General features: G+C 45.0%; 1 protein-coding gene across 1 annotated transcript in view; it reads left to right on the top strand.

Moving 5' to 3' along the window:
• Nucleotides 1–22845, top strand: part of LOC122926587 (potassium voltage-gated channel subfamily KQT member 1-like) — a 100067-nt gene that overhangs the window by 446 nt on the left and 76776 nt on the right.

Genomic DNA, 22845 nt, shown 5'->3' with positions numbered 1-22845 from the left:
TACTGACAATACAGTACAGATGAATCGCAGTGTTTAGTTTATTAGATGTAGCAGTGCCGAGTTTATCTGAAGTAGCAGCACTGAGCACTGACAAACATAGCTAGCCTAGTTAAGTAGCAAAGCTGAATTTATCAGTTGTAGAGCATAGTCTTTCACAGATACTAGTCAGATGTAGCAGAGCTGAATTTATTATTTGGTTATCATTGGGCACAACGCTTCTGGATTTTTGTAGGTTATCTTTTTCCCCAGGAGGTATCATCACGCAAGATCACAAATGACCAAATCAGCTCTGCTACATCTGCCCGCATACACAGTATACATAGAAATGATCCTTTACCCCACAGAGCGCACAGTTAAATCTCAGTCAAGCACACACACACAAGGACGTGTTCACTAGTGCAAGCGTCCCCAGGTAAATAGTGAATAAGTGAGTAAGCACAGGAGAGACTACCACCTCCATGCGGATGTGGCCCCTCTATGCCAAGGCAAGGTGGCATCTACCTCCTCAGCTTCAAAATGTCAGGAACACCTAACACACGTTCTTCTTCATTTCCTGACGCAGTTTTGAAACAGGTCGGAAAATTATATTGTCCCCAAACCCCACCTGACTAATAACCTTAAAACTGAAGGGGTAACGGAGGGGCATGGTGTTTGCTGGAATTCTACTGCACCTTTAATACCTGTGGACCCTCTTCCCCCCACTTATAACATCCTTTAGATTCATCTCTATTTCTTTTAGAAGTATCATTGCTCTTTTGCTAGATTTTCCAGTTCTCTGGATACGGGCTGCAGTGTAAAGCATGGAGGTTTTCATATTGGTTCTTATAGTTATGGCTAGAGCCATGTGTCTCTAAGGCCGTTAATTAGGTTTATTTTATGTATGAAAAAAAACATGTCTGCTTATAAGAAGAGGGCTTCGTGGCACATTGTGGACACCTGACTGCTGCAGTGCCTCAGTGGGGGGAAATGATGTATGACAGCCGAAAAGGTAATGCCACTGGAACGCTTGCAACTGCCCAAAGTAGGCCATGAACTCCCCTCAGGGCACATGATGGGCAGGGTCATCTACGACTGGCCAAATATAATCTTATGTAACTGGCTATTATATATAGTATAGACTAGAGGAGATATAGTGAGTATATACATGAGCCAATGATATGAATGAGAAAATGCTTGTTTGGCAGCTCATTGGGTCTTTAATGTAAAGAGTATGGGGAAGAACAAGCGTAGTAACTATCATTCATCCCCCAGACAGTTTAAATTGGATAGTGTAAGGGCTCTTTAAACAAGCATCGATCGTTCTGTTGTATTGTCAGTCCATGCTTATTATGGCTCTGTATCTGACACTTAATGTAGCCAGAATTAAGACCTCTGTTCTTTACACTGCAGGCTGTACCCAGAGCACTTGAAAGCAATGCAAACTAGAAATATTTCCCGGCAGAGACTAAATAGGACAGTCCCTTTAACATCTATGGATTATTATTATTGTAACCTCTTCCTCACCCACGTCGTGCATTTTCAATGTGACAATATGGTCGGTATTACTAGGGTATCAGTAAGATCAGCGTCAGGAATGTGGCTGTAGTACACAGCCCTGCTTCCACCATGACTGCTGGAATCGGAGAACACCCAGAGCTCTGCGATCATCCATCTTGTAGTGGTGATTGGTGGTAGATCATGGAAGCAGCCCAGGACCTGATAAGATTCCCCTTCTTGTAAGTCAAGGTAGGCATCTGTCAGCTGAGCCTGCAGTTTCTTGAGGAACCATCTGACGGTCTAAGGCCTCATGCAGACAACCATATGTATTTTGCGGCCTGCAAAACGCGAATTTGCAAAATATGGATGGTGTCTGTGTTGCATCCATTTTTTTGCATACCCATTGACTTCAATGGGTCCATGGTTAGCATTATAGGATCATCTGTGTGTGCTTTCCGCATCCATATGTCCGTTCCACAAAAGGTAGAACATGTCTTGATTTTGGTGGTCCACGGACCCATTCAAGTCAACGGGAGAACAGATACAACACAGACATCAACCGTGTTTTGCGGACTGCAAAAAATACATATGGTTGTGTGCATGAGGCCTAATGTGTACGCGGAGCTCCTCCGACAGATGAAGTCAGAAAAGAGAAGGATCGGGCAGTTTGACTTTTAATGCCCAATCCTTTTTCTCTGCCTGAATGTAAGCGGTGTCTGGCTGTGGTTTTCTTTCCAGTGAAAATACATACATGCTCAGCTAAAACGAGTGCCTAAGTCAGGGATCAGCAACCTCTGGCACGCCAGATGTTCTGAAACTACAACTCCTAGAATCGTCCTTTCACTTCTATGGGAGTTACAAGAACAGTGTGCATGCTGGGAGTTGTAGTTTCACAGCAGCTGGAGTGCAGAGGGTTGACGACCCCTGGTCTATGTGTCTGGAGGGTTGGGAGAAATAGCTGTCGGTGGAACAAGGTTTATGGGCATCTTAAGTCCTAATAGGCTCCTATATAGGAATGAAAATGTAAAAACAGTTAAAGTTTTATTAATATGAAGAAAAGTGGGAAAAAAATGACCGGGTACAGAGGGTGCAATTGCATCGGGGGGCCAATGATGGGGTGGGGGAGGTGCAACTGTCAGACAGGAGAAATGCATTATAATCTCATGAAGCTCCATATACAGTAGGTGATTGCCCTGGCAATATGGTGGCATCTGGGTCCACTGAGCACTTAAGCTTGCAGACCCCAATATAATCTCAGTCCCTGGGTCCCAACTCCTGTGTGCTCTGTGTGGCACTATGTGGTAGAGGGGCCCTTGGCACCCGATGAGAATGGTTCCCCTGCCCCCTTATAGCTCCACCAGGCGCAGTCTGTTCTTCTAAGTAGTGATGTGTTCCATCCAGGATTCTGTGATGGTTTCTTGCCAAATTTTGGGATCTGCCTCTCTTTCGAGGACAGAGGGCTCATACAGTAATCCCTGCGTGTGGATAAGCTGTGTCAGCTGTGCAGATGTCGCAGTGAGTGGCCGGGATAATCTGCGGCTTCATTTTCATGATGTGCGATGTGAGGGTGAGGATATTACCAGCTCCACATGGCATCTGTCTCACTGACCACTGCACCCGCTGATCTCTGTATGCTCTGTGGGGTTTATCAGCTGCCTCTGCTCTTAAAGGGGATCTCCAGTTTGGATGGGAAAATTCTTGTTTACATCCATAGGCTGAAAAACAGTGCAGACCTAATATTTCTCCCAAGCGGGAGGCTTTATTACAACTGTATCCAGTCTAGGCAAACTTCTGTGAGCCAAACCCATCAGCCGCTCAGATGTCTCTGATAGTTTGTTACAGTGTATCAGTGCAGGTAATATGGAGTCCAGACTGTCTACCTCATACATTGTTGAGGATGGATATAACTGTTCAAATTAATATTAATACTAAGTATTTTATAACAGTGCCCTTTGCAAAATTTAAAGGGCATCTGTCAGCAGATTTGTAGCTTGGCTGACCTGTCCTGTCAATCAAAATGCAGAGGATGCGGCAGTTGCAGAGAGAGCTGAGCCTCTAGGTGTAATGGCAACACCCCTGTTGCTCCTAGAGGCTCATTTGCATATATTAAAACATCATTTTCTCAGCAATGTGGTCACATATGACCATGGGAACAACACAGATGTCTTCAGCTGCCAAGTGCACATGTGACAGGTCAGTCAGTGTCACAGGTACAAGTCTGCTGACAGATGCACTTTCATGTGCACCACTGGGCATTAAAAGCTGAGGGAAATGAATATTCACAATTCTGTTAGCAGATCAGTAAGTCTGAGCTGTCATTTTATGATAAGCTTGTATAGAGCAGGTCTACATGACGTTCTTGGCCGCCATACGTTGCACAGCCGTGGATGGCCCTTTTTATTGCAGCATAGTGAAAATGAACGGAAGCGCGTTGCGACTCGCTGAATTTTTTGCAACTGTATTGTCACAGTTGCAGCAACATGACTCCATTCACTTTAACTATGCTTCAATGTAGCATAGTGAAAGTGTAATCTTCCATCACGCATCCGGTGTCGTGGCCAAAAACGCTATTTAGAGCTACTTAAATGAATTATATAATTCCAGCTGCCAGCAGCCGCCACTAGGGGGAGCTAATTACAAATGTGTATACAGCTAGCATTGAACTCAGTGAGACTAGAAATCTCTATGCAATGATCTCTAACTAGTGACAGCTATGACAGTTGCTATGCAAGTCTCGTGACAGGGAGGGCAAGCATTTCACTGCTGACCCCCCTTCGACCATGGGCCACACAGAGGCTGACTTGACCACCACACAAACCAAGCAATGCTTAGGACCCCAGAAATCAGGAGGCCCCCTTCTGGCCACAACTAAAGGAGTGGACATAGCGTCTGTGCAGAAGGCTGAGTACAGGGAGAAGATGGACCCTTGGCAGAGGTAGAGCTGTAGCAGAAGTGCCCAAACTGCACTGCTAAGCTGAGAGTGGGGCTTAGCGAGCTGACTGAAGTAGAACTTAAAGGAAAGAATGTTAAATGGCCGCCAGCAATCTGTCCTACAATATAAGCAGAACTAGTTGCCACCACTTGCAGAGCTGCCTAGGAGGGCGAGGGGGCATGCCCTCACTCCATACTATGCTCTGCCACTTACGTATTGATGAGTTTGCCTGTCAGGCTACTCAGCCATGATGACATATCATAGACAGGATCACATCATTGCCATCTATTGTGGAGCTGTGTCGTCGGGCTTCGCCCCCCCCCCACACACACTTACTTAGGCATCTCTGCAAGTGGTTGCAACCAGTCCCGCTCACATTCTAGAAGAGGTTGCTGGGGACCATTTTAATTTATTCCCGGAGAACCCCTTTAAAGGCATAATATTGATGACCTATCCATCGGCAGGGGACTGATTCCTGGAACCCCTGCCGATCTGATATTGATGACCTATCGCCGATGTCGTCTTATTTGTAGCAGCGTTGAAGTATCATCCAATGAATGTATTGTAATGACATTGTACCGGCCCTACAAGGGCACAGTGTAAGTACTACGACCCAGTCAAACACCTGATCACCTGGATTTCTGATATTGATTATCTATCCTAAGGATAGGTCATCCACATTATGCCATCATACAACCCCTTTAATACCTTACCTTTAAAAATTTTAATATGTTGGGGGTCATTTACGCCAGAAAATTATGCCAGAAACTAGCTTTGAAAAAAAATGATGCTCAAGTGGAGTTTCTACACCGCCCTCCCCACTTTCTGAAAAAGGAGCGGGCCAGGGGCATTGTGTGGGTGGGGTCATCAACCCCAGCACATTTACTATCTTTGCACCAATTTGCTGGCGTAAATGATTGTTGAAATCTGCTCCAGTTATGAGTTGGAGTAGATTTCGATCTAGGTGCATGGATCGCTGGAGGATACGCTTAATTTATGATGACGTCCTAAATAAAGAGCATCCTCCAGCGACGCAGGGATATCGAAGACCAGTGTTGAAATGACGGCCTTTGATAAATGACCTCCATTGAAGGGGATTTATCAAGCCCTGCACTTCCAAAAAGTTGCAAAATATGAATCTTTTTGGGGTTCCTTTCAACAAATTTTTACACCAATCACTGTTCTGGAAAGTAGCATGCTTAGTTATGTTAATTCGTTTCACGCCAGATTTATCGCCATGAACAAAAAGTAGAAAAACTGGCGGAACATATCTAGACAAAAGGATTAGGTTTAAAGATGTGCCAGATTTAACAAACAACATGCAATGCAGACTGCAGCAAAACAGACTTCAAATATTACCCTCATCATACATTCCCCCCATTAACCCCTTAGTGACCACTCATACGCCTTTTTACGGTTTACCAGAGATGAGACCCGCACAGTTGCGTAACTACATATGACTGGACCCCACAGCAAATTTTTGAATGGGTCCCCCTCTCAGCAACTTTTTTGCCACCCCCTCCACCCGTGCAGCCCTCAATCCAATATAGTCTTTCCGAGGAGGCCTGGCAGACGCTCTGTCTGTTTCCTACAAGTCATTGTATACCGTAATACTGTTGAGGGGCCCAGACAATGAAATCTTTTAGTCCTCCTCCTGGATGGGTCCCTTCTTAGTTCAGGCCCCAAAACATATGCTTCCACTGCTTCCCTATAGCCACGCCCCTGGACCTGCACCTATTTCCAGGATGGGCCCTCAAAGTGAAGGAGAGTGGACCATGCATGCGCGGTCCCCAAAGAACGCCAGATTATTTTCAGAAGTCCCATTGCAGTGAATTGAGAGCACCCATGTAAGTGTGGCCAACTCTCTATTCACCGCTATGGGACTGCCGGAAATAGCCAAGCCAGCGTTTGCCGATTTTTGAAACTCCCGTAGCAATGAATGGAGGGTGGCCATGCATGTGCAGCTGCCCTCCCTTTACTTCCAGGGACCCTTTCTGGGGACAGGAGCGAGTCTCAGAGGTGGGACCCGCACCTGTCTGACCTTTGTGGCATATCGTAGCAATATTCCACAAATGATAAATGATGAGGTGATAAAAAAAAACTTTAAGAGTTGATGTTCTCAAAAGTGTGATTGATGTTAGTAAAGCTACTGAGAGCCCCAGTGATACGCTGTAATCTGTGAGGCACTGGCAGCAAGTGCTCAATAACCCTGCAGCGCCCCCACAGGAGAAATGAAGAATGTCCGTGTATTGCAGGAGAGGGACACCCCTCCCATCTGCACACACATGCTTCCCTAAAAGGTTGACCTCTGGCTTAATTGAATGGTTGATTGGGGTCTGACATCTCATCATAGGCTCAAGGTGCAATCCTCCCATTCTTTACACTGAAGCTTTGTTCATTGAGATTGGCTGCTGTTTATAAGCACAAGACCAGCAGTAACCAGGACAGATGTCATTGGGGCATCTACAGTTCCTCTGTAATACATGGCTGCACAAAGAGAAAGTTAGACTCTTTATAGCCGCTCTCCACTATGGCCAGTAGAGGTGGGTCACAGTCTTCCCAAAATGGCTAGTGCATTACATGATCACATCAGGAAATGACAGACTGGCATAAACTGGACTTGGCACCTGTAGAAGGACACATGTCAGAACCTCATAGATTATGATGGGAGGATGGTGCAGTGATTAAGAGCTTATATTATTTGGCTCCATTTTTTTGTAGATCATGTGACATTGCATTTATTGGCATTTATTTATAAAGGGTTGTATTTATGGCCCATAACTGTGTATTGGAAGTTCCAATTTGGAACGTTCTACAGTTTTCTAACATTCTTTGTATTTTAGTTCTTCACCACTTGCTGTCAGTGAATAGAAACACAGCTGATTAGGTTGTCAGTTGAAAAGGTTTAATGTTCTATAGCTAGAGTGTAATACAATTGTGGTCATGTTGGGCCATGTTCAGGTCATAATGGGGGTTGTAGTGTTCTAAGTGTAGAGTATATGAGAACTGTATTATGGTCATGTAAAGATTCAGGCCATGTTGGGAGTTGTAGTGTTCTATGTGTAGAGTATATAAGAATTGTATTATGGTCTTGTCCATGTTCAGGTCATGATGGGGATTGCAGTGTTCTATGTGTTGAGTATATGAGAATTGTATCATGGTCATGTCGAAGTTTAGGTCATGTTGGGAGTTGTAGTGTATTGAGTATTTGAGAACAGTATTATGGTCAGGGCCAGTGCTCAGGTCATGTGGGGGGTTGTAGTGTTGTAAGTGCAGAATATATGAATTGTATGATGGTCATGTACTGGTTCAGGTCATCTTGGAGGTTGTAGTGTTCTAGGTATTGAATATATAAGAACAGTATTATAGACAGATCCGGTGTTTCAGTATTATAGTCAGAACCAGTGTTCAGGTCATGTTGGTGGTTGTAGTGTTCTAGGTGTAGTGTATATGAGAATTGTATTGTGTCATGTCCAAGTTCAGGTCATCTTGGAGGTTTTAGTGTTCTAGGTATTGAATATATAAGAACAGTATTATAGACAGATCCGGTGTTCAGTATTATAGTCAGAACCAGTGTTCAGGTCATCTTGGAGGTTGTAGTGTTCTAGGTATTGAGTATATGAGAGTGGTGTTATAGTCAGTTCCAGTGTTCAGGTTATGTTGGTGGCAGTAGTGTTTTATGTGTAGAGTATATGAGAATTTTATTATGGTCATGTCCAGGGGCAGACACAGACAGCAGAGGGCCCCTGTGCAAGGTATGTACCTTGGCCCCCCCACCCAAACCACGCATACAAATATAAACATATACGTGCAAATAAAAAACATCTTGTTAATATGGGTCAATATGTTTACAATATGTATATATATTTTTCATACTAGGTCACGCCTCTAAGGCCCCTTTCACACGGGCGAGTATTCTGCGCGGATGCGATGAGTGAGTTGAACGCATTGCACCCGCACTGAATCCTGACCCATTCATTTCTATGGGGCTGTGCACACGAGCGGTGATTTTCACGCGCGTTACGTGAAAATCGCAGCATGTTCTATATTCTGTGTTTTTCACGCAACGCAGGCCCCATAGAAGTGAATGGGGTTGCGTAAAAATCGCAAGCAAGTGTGGATGCGGTGCGATTTTCACGCACGGTTGCTAGGAGACGATCGGGATGGAGACCCGATCATTATTATTTTCCCTTATAACATGGTTTTAAGTAAAATAATAGCATTCTGAATACAGAATGCATAGTACAATAGCGCTGGAGGGGTTAAAAAAAATTATTAAACTCACCATAATCCACTTGATCGCGCAGCCCGGCTTCTGTCTTCTTTATTGCTGTGTGCAGGAAAAGGACCTGTGGTGACGTCACTCCGGTCATCACATGGTCCGTCACATGATCTTTTACCATGGTGATGGATCATGTGATGGCTGGAGTGACGTCACCACAGGTCCTGTTCCTGCACACAGCAATAAAGAAGACAGAAGAGAAGCCGGGCTGCGCGATCAAGTGGATTAAGGGGAGTTTAATTTTATTTTTATTTTTTTTAACCTCTCCAGCCCTATTGTACTATGCATTCTGTACCAAACATGCCGATTTTTCTCACGCGCGTGCAAAACACATTACAATGTTTTGCACTCGCGCATGTTCCCGCAACGCACCTGCACCTTTTCCCGCAATGCCCGTCTGAAAGAGGCCTAACTCTGCCCAAAGCATAACTATACACACCCAGTCCCCTTAATGCCCCCACATAGTAATTATTCCCCCCTTGTACTTGCACATAGTTGTAATGCCCACACTGTGCCCCCTTCACAGTAGCTATGCCCAGATGTGCCCCTTCACAGTAGTTATGCCCAGAGATGCCCACTTCACAGCAGTTATGCCAAAATATGTGCCGCTTTCACAGCACTTATGCCAATATATGTGCCCCCTTCACAGCACTTATGCCCAGATAAGCGTCCCTTTACAGCAGTTAAGACCCAGATCTGTGCCCAATTCACAGTGGCTATGCCCAGAGATGCCCCCTTCACAGCAGTTTTGCCCAGATATGTGCCCCTTCACAGTATCTATGCCCAGATATGTGCCCTCTGCTCAGTAGTTATGCCCAGATATGTGCCTCCTTCACAGTAGCTATGCCCAGATATGTGCCCCACATATCTGCCCCCCCATAGTAGCTATGCCAGATATGTGACCCTTCACAGTAGCTATGCCCAGATATGTGCCCCCTTCACAGTAGTTATGCCCAAATATGTGCCCCCTTCACAGTAGATATGCCATATATGTGCCCCCTCACCATAGTTATGTCCAGATATGTGACCCCTTTACAGTAGTTATGCCCAAATATGTGCCCCCCTTCACAGTAGTTATGCCCAGGGATGCCCACTTCACAGCAGTTATGCCAAGATATGTGCCCCCTTCACAGTAGTTATGCCCAGATATGTGCCCCTTTCACAGTAGCTATGCCCAGATATGTGCCCCCTGCACAGTAGTTATGCCCAGATATGTGCCCCTTCACAGTAGCTATGCCCAGATATGTGCCCCCTCACAGTAGCTATGCCCAAAAATGTGCCCCTTCACAGTAGTTATGCCCAGATATGTGCCCTCTTCACAGTAGTTATGCCCAAATATGTGCCCCCTCACAGTAGTTATGCCCAAATATGTGCCCCCTCACAGTAGTTATGCCCAGATATTATCCCTCTTCACAATAGTTATGTCCAGATATGTGCCCCCTTCACATTAATTATGCCCAGATATGTGCCCACTTCACAGTAGTAATGTCCAGATGTGTGCCCCTTTCACAGTAGTTATTGTGAGTTTTTGCTCTGGTAGACAGGCTAGCGGACGCTGTATAGAGACAATCACAAAGGGCCAGATTTATCATGACTCTGACAGCTGACTCCACTTTCACATATGGCTAAAGTCAGTTTTAGCCAAGTCAGATTTATGATCGGCCCTTTAAGACTGTAATAAATGTGGTTTGACGGTAGAAGTTTATCCGTCAGTAAGCAGCTTTACAAAAGTCGCACGTCTTTATGAAAAAGTCGCATGTTCTAATAAAAAGTCTCATAAGATAAGCATGGTCCTCACTGGAGTGAAATTGCGCATTTTTTTGCGACTTTTTAAATAGTCGCAATAGTAAGGCCCCTTTCACACGGGCGAGTTTTCCGTGCGGGTGCGATGCGTGCGGTGAACGCACTGCACCCGCACTGAATCCTGACCCATTCATTTCTATGGGGCTGTGCACACGAGCGGTGATTTTCACGCATCACTTGTGCGTTGCGTGAAAATCGCAGCATGCTCCTCTTTGTGCGTTTTTCACGTAACGCAGGCCCTATAGAAATGAATGGGGTTGCGTGAAAATCGCATGCATCCGCAAGCAAGTGCGGATGCGGTGCGATTTTCACGCATGGTTGCTAGGTGACAGTCTATTCACTGTATTATTTTCCCTTATAACATGGTTATAAGGGAAAATAATAGCATTCTGAATACAGAATGCATAGTATAATAGTGCTGGAAGGGTTAAAAATAATAAAAAAAAGTTAACTCACCTTCTCCTCTTGTTAGCGTAGATGCCGGTCTGTTCTTTATCAGTGGGCTAAAGGACCTTTGATGACGTCAGATCACATGCTCCATCACCACGGTGATGGACCATGTGATTGGAGCATGTGATCTGACGTCACCACAGGTCATTCAGCCCACAGCTAAAGAACAGACCGGGATCTACGCGAACAAGAGGAGAAGGTGAGTTAACTTTTTTATTATTTTTAACCCTTCCAGCACTATTATACTAAGCATTCTGTAGTCAGAATGCTATTATTTTCCCTTATAACCATGTTATAAGGGAAAATAATACAATCTACAGAACATCAATCCCAAGCCCGAACTTCTGTGAAGAAGTTCGGGTACCAAACATGCGCGATTTTTCTCACGCGAGTGCAAAACGCATGACAATGTTTTGCACTCGCGCGGAAAAATCGTGCATTTTCCCGCAACGCACCCGCCTCTTATCCGGGCAAAAAACATGACGCCCGTGTGAAAGAGGCCTAAATCTGTCTAGAGATTTATTTACATAAGAAAACACGCCCACTTTCAGAAAACTGGCGAGCATAGTGCAGAGCAGAAAAAAGTTGCAAATTTTTGCGCTGTTTTAGCGATTGCACAGAAATTTGAGACTTTTCTGGCCCTATGTCTTTAACTTTAACAGTTCAGTGTTTATTCATACATAAGGAAAAACAAAAATGACCGTTCACAGTCTTAGTGTTTGTTCACAGCATGCAATGTCTATCCGTATATAAGGAAAAACAAAAATGACCGTTCACAGTCTTAGTGTTTGTTCACAGCATGCAATGTCCATAGAACAAAATCTTCACCTGGTTAGCAGTTTTCCACCCGCAGTCCACAGCAGGCTTTAGGGGCCTGTTTCCCGGCATGCGGCTCTCAGACCTTTAGCACGGCACAACTTCACAGGTCCCAAAACACAGAGACTCCCCAGCTTCTCTGTCAGATGGAGGATAAACCACACCCAGCCGAGATTGCTGGCTGGGTTTTTTTATAGGCCAAAAAGTTCCGGCCTGGAGCGTGGGGAGAAGCCACCTGCCCAGCACTTTGGCTACTCACAGTAAGAGCCGGCCCGGATTGGCTTTACAGCCATACTAAATAACAAACAGTGTCAGTCAGCACTAGCTGCCGCTGACACTTAAAACTACCGGATCTTACCTCACCAAGGCTAGGAATCTCGGTGACACATACCTTCCATCAATGATGGCCCCTTGCGCCTTCCTACATTATATATAGATATGTGCCCCCTTCACAGTAGTTATGCCCAGATATTGTCCCCCCTTCACAGTAGCAGTGTGATGTCTGACACTACATTGTGCTGCTGCTGTGGAACCAGGGCCATATTTAGATTTTATGCTGCCCTAGGCACTTTAATGCCAGCTTCCCCCCCCCCCCCCATTGAAGTCCATATTTTTTAGATAGCTGACGGTAAAATGCTTCCTAAGCCTTCAGCTATCCCTCAGGGCTCCCTTTAACATGGCCAGTTGTGATGACATTTTCAATGCCAGACCCTGTAGACAGAGAGCGGCAGTTGCAAAGAAACCAGAGCCTCTAGGTGTAATGTCATCGCAGGTCCTTCAGCTATGGAGTATAGGCAGAACGGGCAGCAGATTCACAGTATGTCCTAATCAGGCCCCCCCCCCCCCTCCCCTCCACCCCAAGGTGACCAGGTTACCCTGGCAGAGGAAGGGAGGGACAAAAATAATAAAAAAAAACACCTCAGCTGGCACTAGGAAGGGCCCTCTCTCTCTCTCTCTCTCTCTCTGAGCCCCTGTGCAGCTGAACCAGGCGATATGTCCGCCCCTGGTCATGTCCATGTTCAGGTCACGATGGGGATTTTAGTGTTCTAGTCGTAAAGTATATGAGAATTGTTTTATGTTCATGTCCAAGTTCAGGTCAGATCTTGAAGTTTATAGTGTTCTAGGTATTCTATATATGAGAACAGTATTATAGTCAGGTCCAGTGTTGAAGTCATGTTGGGGGTTGTAGTGTTCTAGGTGTAGCGTATATGACAATTGTATTATGTCATGTCCAAGTTCAGGTCATCTTGGAGTTTGTGGTGTTCTCTGTGTAGAGTATGTGAGAATGGTATTATGGTCGGGTCCAAAGTTCAATTTATGTTGAGGGTTGTAGTGCTCTAGGTGTAGAGTATATGAGAATTGTATTATAATCATGTCCATTGGTCAGGTCATGTTGGGGGTTATAGTTATCTATGTATAGAGCATCATATTGTTTTATGGTCAGGTTTTAATTATCGATGAATAATGCAAATATAGAATCTTTAGAAGGAAGTGCCCCATGTGTGGACGAGCACACATTTCCCATCTGCCCAGGGCCATCCTGTGTTCTCCGTGTTTGTCAGAGCGGTGTATTCCTTATCTGTCAGCGCTGTGTTTCATGTGTCTGTGGCATGTCATACGTCTGTCAGATGTGCGTGTCATGGGCTGCATGTCGTATGCCTCACCCTGACACACAGCGCTGCTAGGATTAGCTGTGTCCTGATCTCTTCATCTTTTATTTAGAGGTTACAGTTGTTCTAATCTAACATTACACACAGAGAGGTCCCGAATCCTGTACTTAACACAGTGTCACCATGCAAATCCGCTTAACTTGAGTAATCTGTACCCCGGATTCCTGCATGGGTACCACCAACTCCCCTACACCCCTGTCATGAAAATTCTACATGTATCCAACCTACAATCCGTAGCCCATCTAGCACCTAATAATTTCTAACCTTCATAACGGTAACCAAAAATGGGCTATATGCCTCTCTGATGTACATACGTGTGCCCCAATAAGCTGCACCCAAAGTGTCCAGCTCCTTAAACCTGCCCGTCCAGTACCATATGGGCCACCATTTGTTCACAGTGCACTTTGTAACACAAAATGTATTTTTATAGACAAAATTCGTTTTGTAGAATTCTGTCACAAAATAACTCTCTGTGCAACAAATTGAATTCTGTAGTTCTATATCTCAAAATAACATTCTGTGTGACAAAATGACATTTTGTGAGACGAATTGTATTCTGCGTGAAAAAAGGCATTTTGTATGGACAAAATTCCATTTGTAGGATTCTGTCACAAATTCCATTAAACTGGCGACACAGAATGTCATGTTGTGACATAGAATTCTACTAAATGAATTTTGTCTATACAAAACGCATTCTGTGTCACAAAATGCACTGTGAACAAATGGTGCCCCATTGTACCGTATCCTATACACCTACATACTTGGAAACCTATGCCTCTTTGGTATCTGTTTTATAACCCTCCTTCATGTACCTTCAACTAATATAGCGGACTCCTAAGCCAACACACTCCATAGACACAAACATACAATATACTCACACAGCTAAATATACATCCTACAAGTCAGTATTGGAGCCAAGGAATCCCATAAAATCAGGAAAAAAATGTTTATTTTGAATTAAGATTGTCTTCTGATGAATAGAGCCTCCTGCAGCTTGTGGTATAATGGCTTTATTCTGTACGCAGATGACATTGGTATATATTACATTGTACTGAACCCTTTGTTCTTCCTATTTGAATAACAATACTGTAGAAATTAAAAGATCCCAATATGAGGCAGTCATTAGAGGACCCCGTAGAGGTCTCACCCACTTTGATGTGTCTTGATGCCTCCACATGCATTTCACCCTGCTTTGTCCTGTGACCTTCACCCATCTAACATGTATTTGTGCCACTCTAATGTGGTTTATACCCATCCAACCTATGTGTCTCTGTGTGGATAGCATACTCCAATAGCCCTCTTATTTATCTACCAGTGCCACTACAACACTACAAGGTTCTATCTAATCTACTTGTGCTCCGGTAACTTACGTCTAATGTAATCCTATATCCAACCTGTGTTTTTCTTATTCCTATACCTATATAAACTATGAAGCTGTGCCCTGCCAACATACTCCTATAGTCATATAACCTACTTGTGGCCTTCTAACCTCTGTGCCCTCCAACATAGTCCTATACCCATCTAACCTGTGCCCTTCTAATGTAATCCTGTACCCATCCTACAAACCTGTGCCCCCCTAGTGTACTCATATACCTGTATAACCTCCCTGTGGCTCTCTAATGTACTCCTATACCCATTTTACCAACCTTTGCTCCCCAGCATACTCCTATACCCATCAAAGCTACCTGTGTCCCTCTAATGTACTCCTATACCCATCTTACCAACTTGTGCCCCCAGCTTACTCCTACACCCATATAAATCTACCTGTGACCGTCTAATTTACTCCTATACCCATGTTACCAACCTGTGCCCCTCTAGTGTTCTCCTAGACCCATATAACCTACCGGTGACCCTCTAATATACTCTTTTACCAATCTTAGCAACCTGTGCCCCCTAGTGTACTCCTACACCTGTATAATCTATCTGTGGCCAACAAATTTACTCCTATAACCATTTTACCAACCTGTGCACCCCTAGTGTACTCTTATACCAATATAACCTACCTATACCCTCTAATGTACTCCTATATCCATATAAACTACATGTGGCCCTCTAAAGTACTCCTTTACCCATCTAACTAACTTGTACCCCTTCCGCAAGTGACATTTATGATGTAGAGAAAGTTAATACAAGGCACTTACTAATGTATTGTGATTGTCTATATTGCCTCCTTTGCTGGCTGGATTCAGTTTTCCATTATATTATACACTGCTCTTTTCCATGGTTATGACCACCCTGCAATCCATCGGCGGTGGTCGTGCTTGCACACTATAGGAAAAAGTGGCGGCCTCTCTGGTCGCCGGGACTGCAGGAGGTCACATAGGCTAGTGCTTTTTTCTATAATGTGAAAGTGTGAGGGCAATTACCCCAGTGTAATGTGCACAGAGAAGGCTGATACACGCAATGGTTGTAATCAGTAATCTACTTTATTTTTAACATTAGCAGATAGTCTTATACCATAATTATTGGTAGACGCCCAACCGCCGTGCGTCACATAAACCACAAAAAGACAGAAGAAATGAAACCTTTAGCAGAAAGAGGATCTTAAACTTAGAACAGCAGAAACTAGCATTTGTCTAACATTTTAATAACCTCTAATTGAACTCTGGTTCAGATATAGGATATACAAGATGGAGTTCTATCTCTCACAAAAAGCACACCCACCGTTGATGGCAGGGGCGTTGCTAGGGTCTTAAAAGATCCGGGGCCCAAGCCCCAATGAATATTGCCCAATTCTGTAAGTCCACCAATCGTTCCTCCCCCCCAACCCCTCCCTCTGCAAACACTAACACTGAAGATATTTTACTGTACTTGCTGTACAGCAGCACGTACCTCTCACATCCAGGGCCTCCCCGGTGACGTCTCCTCTGATGTAGATCTTCTCTCTCATCATATTCTCCATTCGGTCCGGTGAACTGACGATCAGCTGTTTGAGAAGGCAGCTGTGCTCCAGCAGCGCCGCGGCCTTCTCACTGTTTACCGCATGCCCAGTGACGTCACGACTAGTATCACTGGCCTGGGCTCAGCTAAGCTCCGTTCCCTTGAATGGAACTTAGCCCGCCCAGGCTAGTTGATACAAGTCATGGCGTCACTCGTCCAGCGGTAAACAGTGAGAAGGCCGCTGCACTGCTGCCATCGCCGCTGCTTCCTCAAACAGCTGATCGGCAGGGGTCCCGGGTGTCGGACCCCGCCGATCAGATGATGATGATCTATCCAGAGGATACAGTTATATCTAACAGGTAGGCATTACATTTGGGGCCTGGGACAAAACATCAGGGCACAGGCCCCGAATGTTTTAACCTAGCAACGCCCCTGGCTGATGGATTGCAGGGTGGTCGTAATCATGGAAAATGTGTATAAAGTATAATGTAATGGAAAAATGAATCCAGCCAGCAAAGGAGGCAATATGGATAATAACAATGCATTAGTAAGTGCCTTGTATTAAACTTTCTCTACAATGCTATTTGCTGAAGTGAGGCAACACACATAATTTAACTATGCACCACATACTTCCATGCACATCTAACCTACCTGTACCTCTCTAACCTACCTGTGCCTCTATAACCTACCTGTACCTCTGTAACCTACCTGTGCCTCTGTAACCTACCTGTGCCTCTCCTACATACTTTTGTTCCCATATACTGTAATCTAACATTCTCTTCCCCTTTATTCTATTTGCCTGTGCCCCTTTTATACTTCATAACCTATCTGCTTGTGCTACTCCAGTATCCCTCACCCCTCTAAACCTTCATACCCGTGCCCCAGTATGTGGCTGTATGTCACTGTAACCTATCACCAAATGACTTTCCAACCTGTCATACTTGTGCCCCTCAAACATGTAACCTACATATCTATGATTCCTGAACCCCTGTGAACAGCCATATGTCGTGCTTATGTCCAGATCCTGTGTACATATTAGGACGCCTTTCCAGTCTCTAATCCGGGAATACCTGCTTATTTATTGAGAAGATGTCTTCTAATCCCCAGATCCACATGATAGCTGCTCTGTATGCAGCACCCACGGGGGCTCATTATATTGTTCACAATGACAAGTAATGACAGGGACAAGATTTCTCCCAAACAAATGATGTTTCTTCTGCTTCGTGACATGGCACCACAAGTCCCATATAATAAATAAAGACACAAGACAACCATCTGGAATAAATATTGGCCGCAACGTTTATTCAGGGTCACCAGTAAATACAGCCAGGTCCATTAATATTGGGACATCGACACAATTCTATAATTTTTGGCTCTATACACCACCACAATGGATTTGAAATGAAACGAACAAGATGTGCTATAACTGCAGACTGTCAGCTTTAATTTGAGGGTATTTACATCTAAATCAGGTGAACTGGTGTAGGAATCACAACAGTTTGCATATGTGCCTCCTACTTGTTAAGCGACCAAAAGTAATGGGACAGAATAATAATCATAAATCAAACTTTCACTTTTTAATACTTGGTTGCAAATCCTTTGCAGTCAATTACAGCCTGAAGTCTGGAACGCATAGACATCACCAGATGCTGGGTTTCATCCCTGGTGATGCTCTGCCAGGCCTCTACTGCAACTGTCTTCAGTTCCTGCTTGTTCTTGGGGCATTTTACCTTCAGTTTTGTCTTCAGCAAGTGAAATGCATGCTCAATCGGATTCAGGTCAGGTGATTGATTTGGCCATTGCATAACATTCCACTTCTTTCCCTTAAAAAACTCTTTGGTTGCTTTTGCAGTATGCTTTGGGTCATTGTCCATCTGCACTGTAAAGCGCTGTCTAATAAGTTCTGAAGCATTTGGCTGAATGTGAGCAGATAATATTGCCCGAAACACTTCAGAATTCACCCTGCTGCTTTTGTCAGCAGTCACATCATCAATAAATACAAGAGAACCAGTTCCATTGGCAGCCATACATGCCCACGCCATGACACTACCACCATCATGCTTTACTGATGAGGTGGTATGCTTAGGATCATGAGCAGTTCCTTTCCTTCTCCATACTCTTCTCTTCCCATCACTCTGGTACAAGTTGATCTTGGTCTCATCTGTCCATAGGATGTTGTTCCAGAACTGTGAAGGCTTTTTTAGATGTTGTTTGGCAAACTCTAATCTGGCCTTCCTGTTTTTGAGGCTCACCAACGGTTTACATCTTGTGGTGAACCCTCTGTATTCACTCTGGTGAAGTCTTCTCTTGATTGTTGACTTTGACACACATACACCTACCTCCTGGAGAGTGTTCTTGATCTGACCAACTGTTGTGAAGGGTGTTTTCTTCACCAGAGAAAGAATTCTTTGGTCATCTACCACAGTTGTTTTCCGTGGTCTCCCGGGTCTTTTGGTGTTGCTGAGCTCACCAGTGTGTTCCTTCTTTTTAAGAATGTTCCAAACTGTTGTTTTGGCCACGCCCAGGGGAGCACCCAGGAATTTTGTCTAGCGGGGGTCCGAAAGGCAAAAAAATGTGGCATGTGTAGTGTGCTGTGCTAATTCAATTTTTCAAAGCCCCCTTTATATTAAAAAATGCAGGGAAGGGGTGTAGTGTGTTGCGCTGATTCTTTTACTTGGCGATTCTAAAAGCTCTGTAGGAATAGAACAATCGCGCGCCACATTTTTTGGCCCCGCCCATTATTAAAAGCCCCTCCTACATGTAATAGGCCACTCCCAACAAACACTGTACAGCTGACATTCTATAGTTGCGGCCTGTCTCTACACATCATACGGAGAGGGGAGGACCCGTCCTGGCTGCACTGCCTGCTTCACATCATACAATAAACAGCATGCTACAGCCAGGAAGCTCCTCCGCTCTCCTCCCTCCCCAGATCCTGCTCAAGGCCTGTGGTTCCCCTCTACCATCTGCCACCCGCCCGTGGCCTGCTGCCCCCCTTGACCGTCCTCACCCAGCTCTGAATCCTCCTTCTGCAAATGGCAGGGGGAGGAGCCGGAGCATCTCCTCTCCTACGTAGCACCACATACCTCTTACATCCAGTGATGTCACCTTTGTTGTAGACGTTCTCTTTCTTTATCTTCTCTATTCACACCAGACCGCCATGATGATTTTTCAGCCATCTCCCATCTCTGCAGAGATTAGCAAACAGACATTAGTTTTCCACATTTCCATCATCTTCACATCTTTTGAACACCCTTTCCTGCCACCCCCAATACTATACTGCAGAAACAGTCCCTCTGGAAATACTACTACCACACAGATAGTGCCCCCTTCAACAATTATTGGCACACAGTGCTCTAAAAAATAACTGCGCCCAGACAATAATATTATAAAGATAATGTCCCCCAAAAATTATTGTGCTACTCTGATATTGTAGCAGGGTGCCCCCCAAAGTAACAGGGCTCCCCTGTAGTAATAATGCCCCTATAGTGCCCATACTAGTAATCATGTTCCTCATAGCCCCCCAGTAGTAGCAAAGCTCCGCATAATACCTCCTAGTACTAATAATTCTCCCTACAATATGCCAGTACATGAAATACCCCCGCTTAGTGCCCGCTAATGTCCCCATAATGTATGCCAGTATAAAATACCCCTATATAGTGCCCCAGTAAATGCTCTCATAGTGCTCTTCTCCTCCTTCCCCATAGTGTCCCCCATAATATGCCAGTAAAAAATGCCCCTTCTAAGTGCCACCATATGCCCCAATAGTGCTCCTCTCCCCCATAGTGCCCCCAAATAATGCCCCATAGTGCCGCTCTGCCCTATGGTGCCTCCCATAATGTTCCAGTAAAAAAATGCCCCCTTAGTGCCACCAGATGCCATAATGCCCCCATAATGTGCCAATAAGAATAAAGGCCCATTTAGAGCCCCCACTTCCCCTTAGTGCCCCCAAATAATGCCCCTATAGTGTCACCAGATGCCCCATAGTGCCATTTTCCCCTATAGTGCCCCCATAATGTGTCAATAAAAAAAAGCCCCTTTAGACCCCCCAGATGCCCCCATAGTGCTCCTCTCCCCCATGGTGCAGCCCCATAATGTGCCAGTAAAAAATGCCCCTTCAAAGTGCCACCATATGCCCCAATAGTGCTCTACTCCTCCATAGTGCCGCCCTCTCCTATAGTGCCTCCCATAATGTGCCAGTAAAAAATGTCCCCTTAGTGCCACCAGATGCCATAATGCCCCATGTGCCAATAAGAAAAAAAGGCCCCTTTAGAACCCCTACTTCCCCATAGTGCCCCCAAATAATGCCCCTATAGTGCCACCAGATGCCCCATAGTGCCATTCTCCCCTATAGTGCCCCTATAATGTGTCAATAAAAAAAAAGCCCCTTTAGACCCCCCAGATGCCCCCATAGTGCTCCTCTCCCCCATGGTGCAGCCCCATAATGTGCCAGTAAAAAATGCCCCTTCGAAGTGCCACCATATGCCCCAATAGTGCTCCACTCCTCCATAGTGCCGCCCTCCCCTATATTGCCTCCCATAATGTGCCAGTAAAAAATGCCCCCTTAGTGCCACCAGATGCCATAATGCCCCCCATGTGCCAATAAGAAAAAAAGGCCCCTTTAGAACCCCCACTTCCCCATAGTGCCCCCAAATAATGCCCCTATAGTGCCACCAGATGCCCCATAGTGCCGTTCTCCCCTATAGTGCCCCCCATAATGTGTAAAAAAAAAAGCCCCTTTAGAGCCCCCATAGTGCTCCTCTCCCCCATGGTGCCCCCCAAATAATGCCCCTATAGTGCCACCAGATGCCCCATAGTGCCATTCTCCCCTATAGTGCCCCCCGTAGTGTGTAAAAAAAAAAGCCCCTTTAGAGCCCCCATAGTGCTCCTCTCCCCCATGGTGCCCCCCCCCCCCCATAATGTGCCAGTAAAAAGTGCTACCCCAAAAAAAATGGGGCTGTAAGAATTGTCAGATGCCCCCATAGTGCCAGCTCCCCCCCCCTCCCAAAAAATAAATAAAAAAATACACTGATACTTACCTCCATCAGCAGCGATGTGAAGCAGGCCTCTTCCGGCCTGTGTCCCTGCTGTGCTGCCCGGCTCAGGAGGCGCGATGATGATGTCATCGCACCGCCTGAGCCGGCCTCTGATAGGCTGCAGGCATTAGTGCCTGCGGCCTATCAGAAGAACAGGGGAGGGACACACCTCTCCCTCCCCTGCCGCAGCACAGGCATCTGTATCGCTGTCCTAAGGACGTCGATACAGATGGATATGGAGATGAGCGCTCATCTCCTACCAGACCCGCTGGACCCCCCCTGTAGGTGCGCCACTGGCCACGCCTAATGTTTTTGCTATCTCTCTGATGGGTTTGTTGTGTTTTTCAGCCTAATGATGGCTTCCTTCACTGATAGTGACAGCTCTTTGGATCTCATCTTGAGAGTTGACAGCAACAGATTCCAAATGCAAACATCACACTTGAAATGAATTCTGGACCTTTTATCTGCTCATTGTAATTGGGATAATAAGGGAATAACACACCTGGCCATGTAACAGCTGAGAAGCCAATTGTCCCATTACTTTTGGCCCCTTAACAAGTGAGAGGCACATATGCAAACTGTTGTAATTCCTACACCGTTCACCTGATTTGGATGTAAATACCCTCAAATTAAAGCTGACAGTCTACAGTTAAAACACATCTTGTCTGTTTAATTTCAAATCCATTGTGGTGGTGTATAGAGCCAAAAATGTTAGAATTGTGTCGATGTCCAAATATTTATGGACCTGGCTGTATATATCAAATATATTAATTTAATAAATATTCGACCACATTAAAACCAACAATAACCAAGTCCACAAGGGTGACACTACCCCACAAATAAACAAAATTAGTTTGTGTGGGCGACGTCTTCCTCAGACTGGCAGCCGATACCCCCGATCACTGGACATATAAAGGAACCATTTTCCCTGCGCAGGCCCAATCCTCCAATAGAAGTGCATAATTCTTCCCGCTGTTGCAATAAACACCAATCAGTTGCCCCCAGCCACAGCATGGCAACGGGAGGAAGATCTCAGAACCAGCTCATACTGGCATAGGGTGGGTTCACATCACGTTTTTCCTGTCTAACGTATACAAAAAACATATTGTATATGTTAAACGGATGCCTCAAACTCATGCCATATAGTATACAAGAATGTAAACTTTTTTTTATCATTGTAAAAAAAAAGTATACTTTTCTTTTACCGGACTGTGCATTTTTCGTTTTTAAAGTGTACATCAAACGGAGGCATAAAAGGTGATGTGAACCCACCCATACAGCTGACCTATGTCTTACCCACAGGTACTTTACCTAAAGAAATGAGGAGGAAAAGAAAAAAAAAGGGGGGGGGGGGGAGGCGGAGAAACCATACACATGCATACAATTTAACCCCTCAGGGACTCTGTTTCCATGTGTCTCCCAAGCAATGCTGCTCTGCTATACCCATAGCAACCAATCAGATTACAGCTCTTATTTTTCCTGTGCAGGTTAGAAAATAAA

This window comes from Bufo gargarizans, chromosome 2 (assembly GCF_014858855.1).
Source record: "Bufo gargarizans isolate SCDJY-AF-19 chromosome 2, ASM1485885v1, whole genome shotgun sequence".
Classification (NCBI taxonomy): Eukaryota; Metazoa; Chordata; class Amphibia; order Anura; family Bufonidae; genus Bufo; species Bufo gargarizans.
The sequence above is the reverse complement of the archived record's forward strand: the minus strand, read 5'-3'. Positions and strand labels throughout refer to the sequence as shown.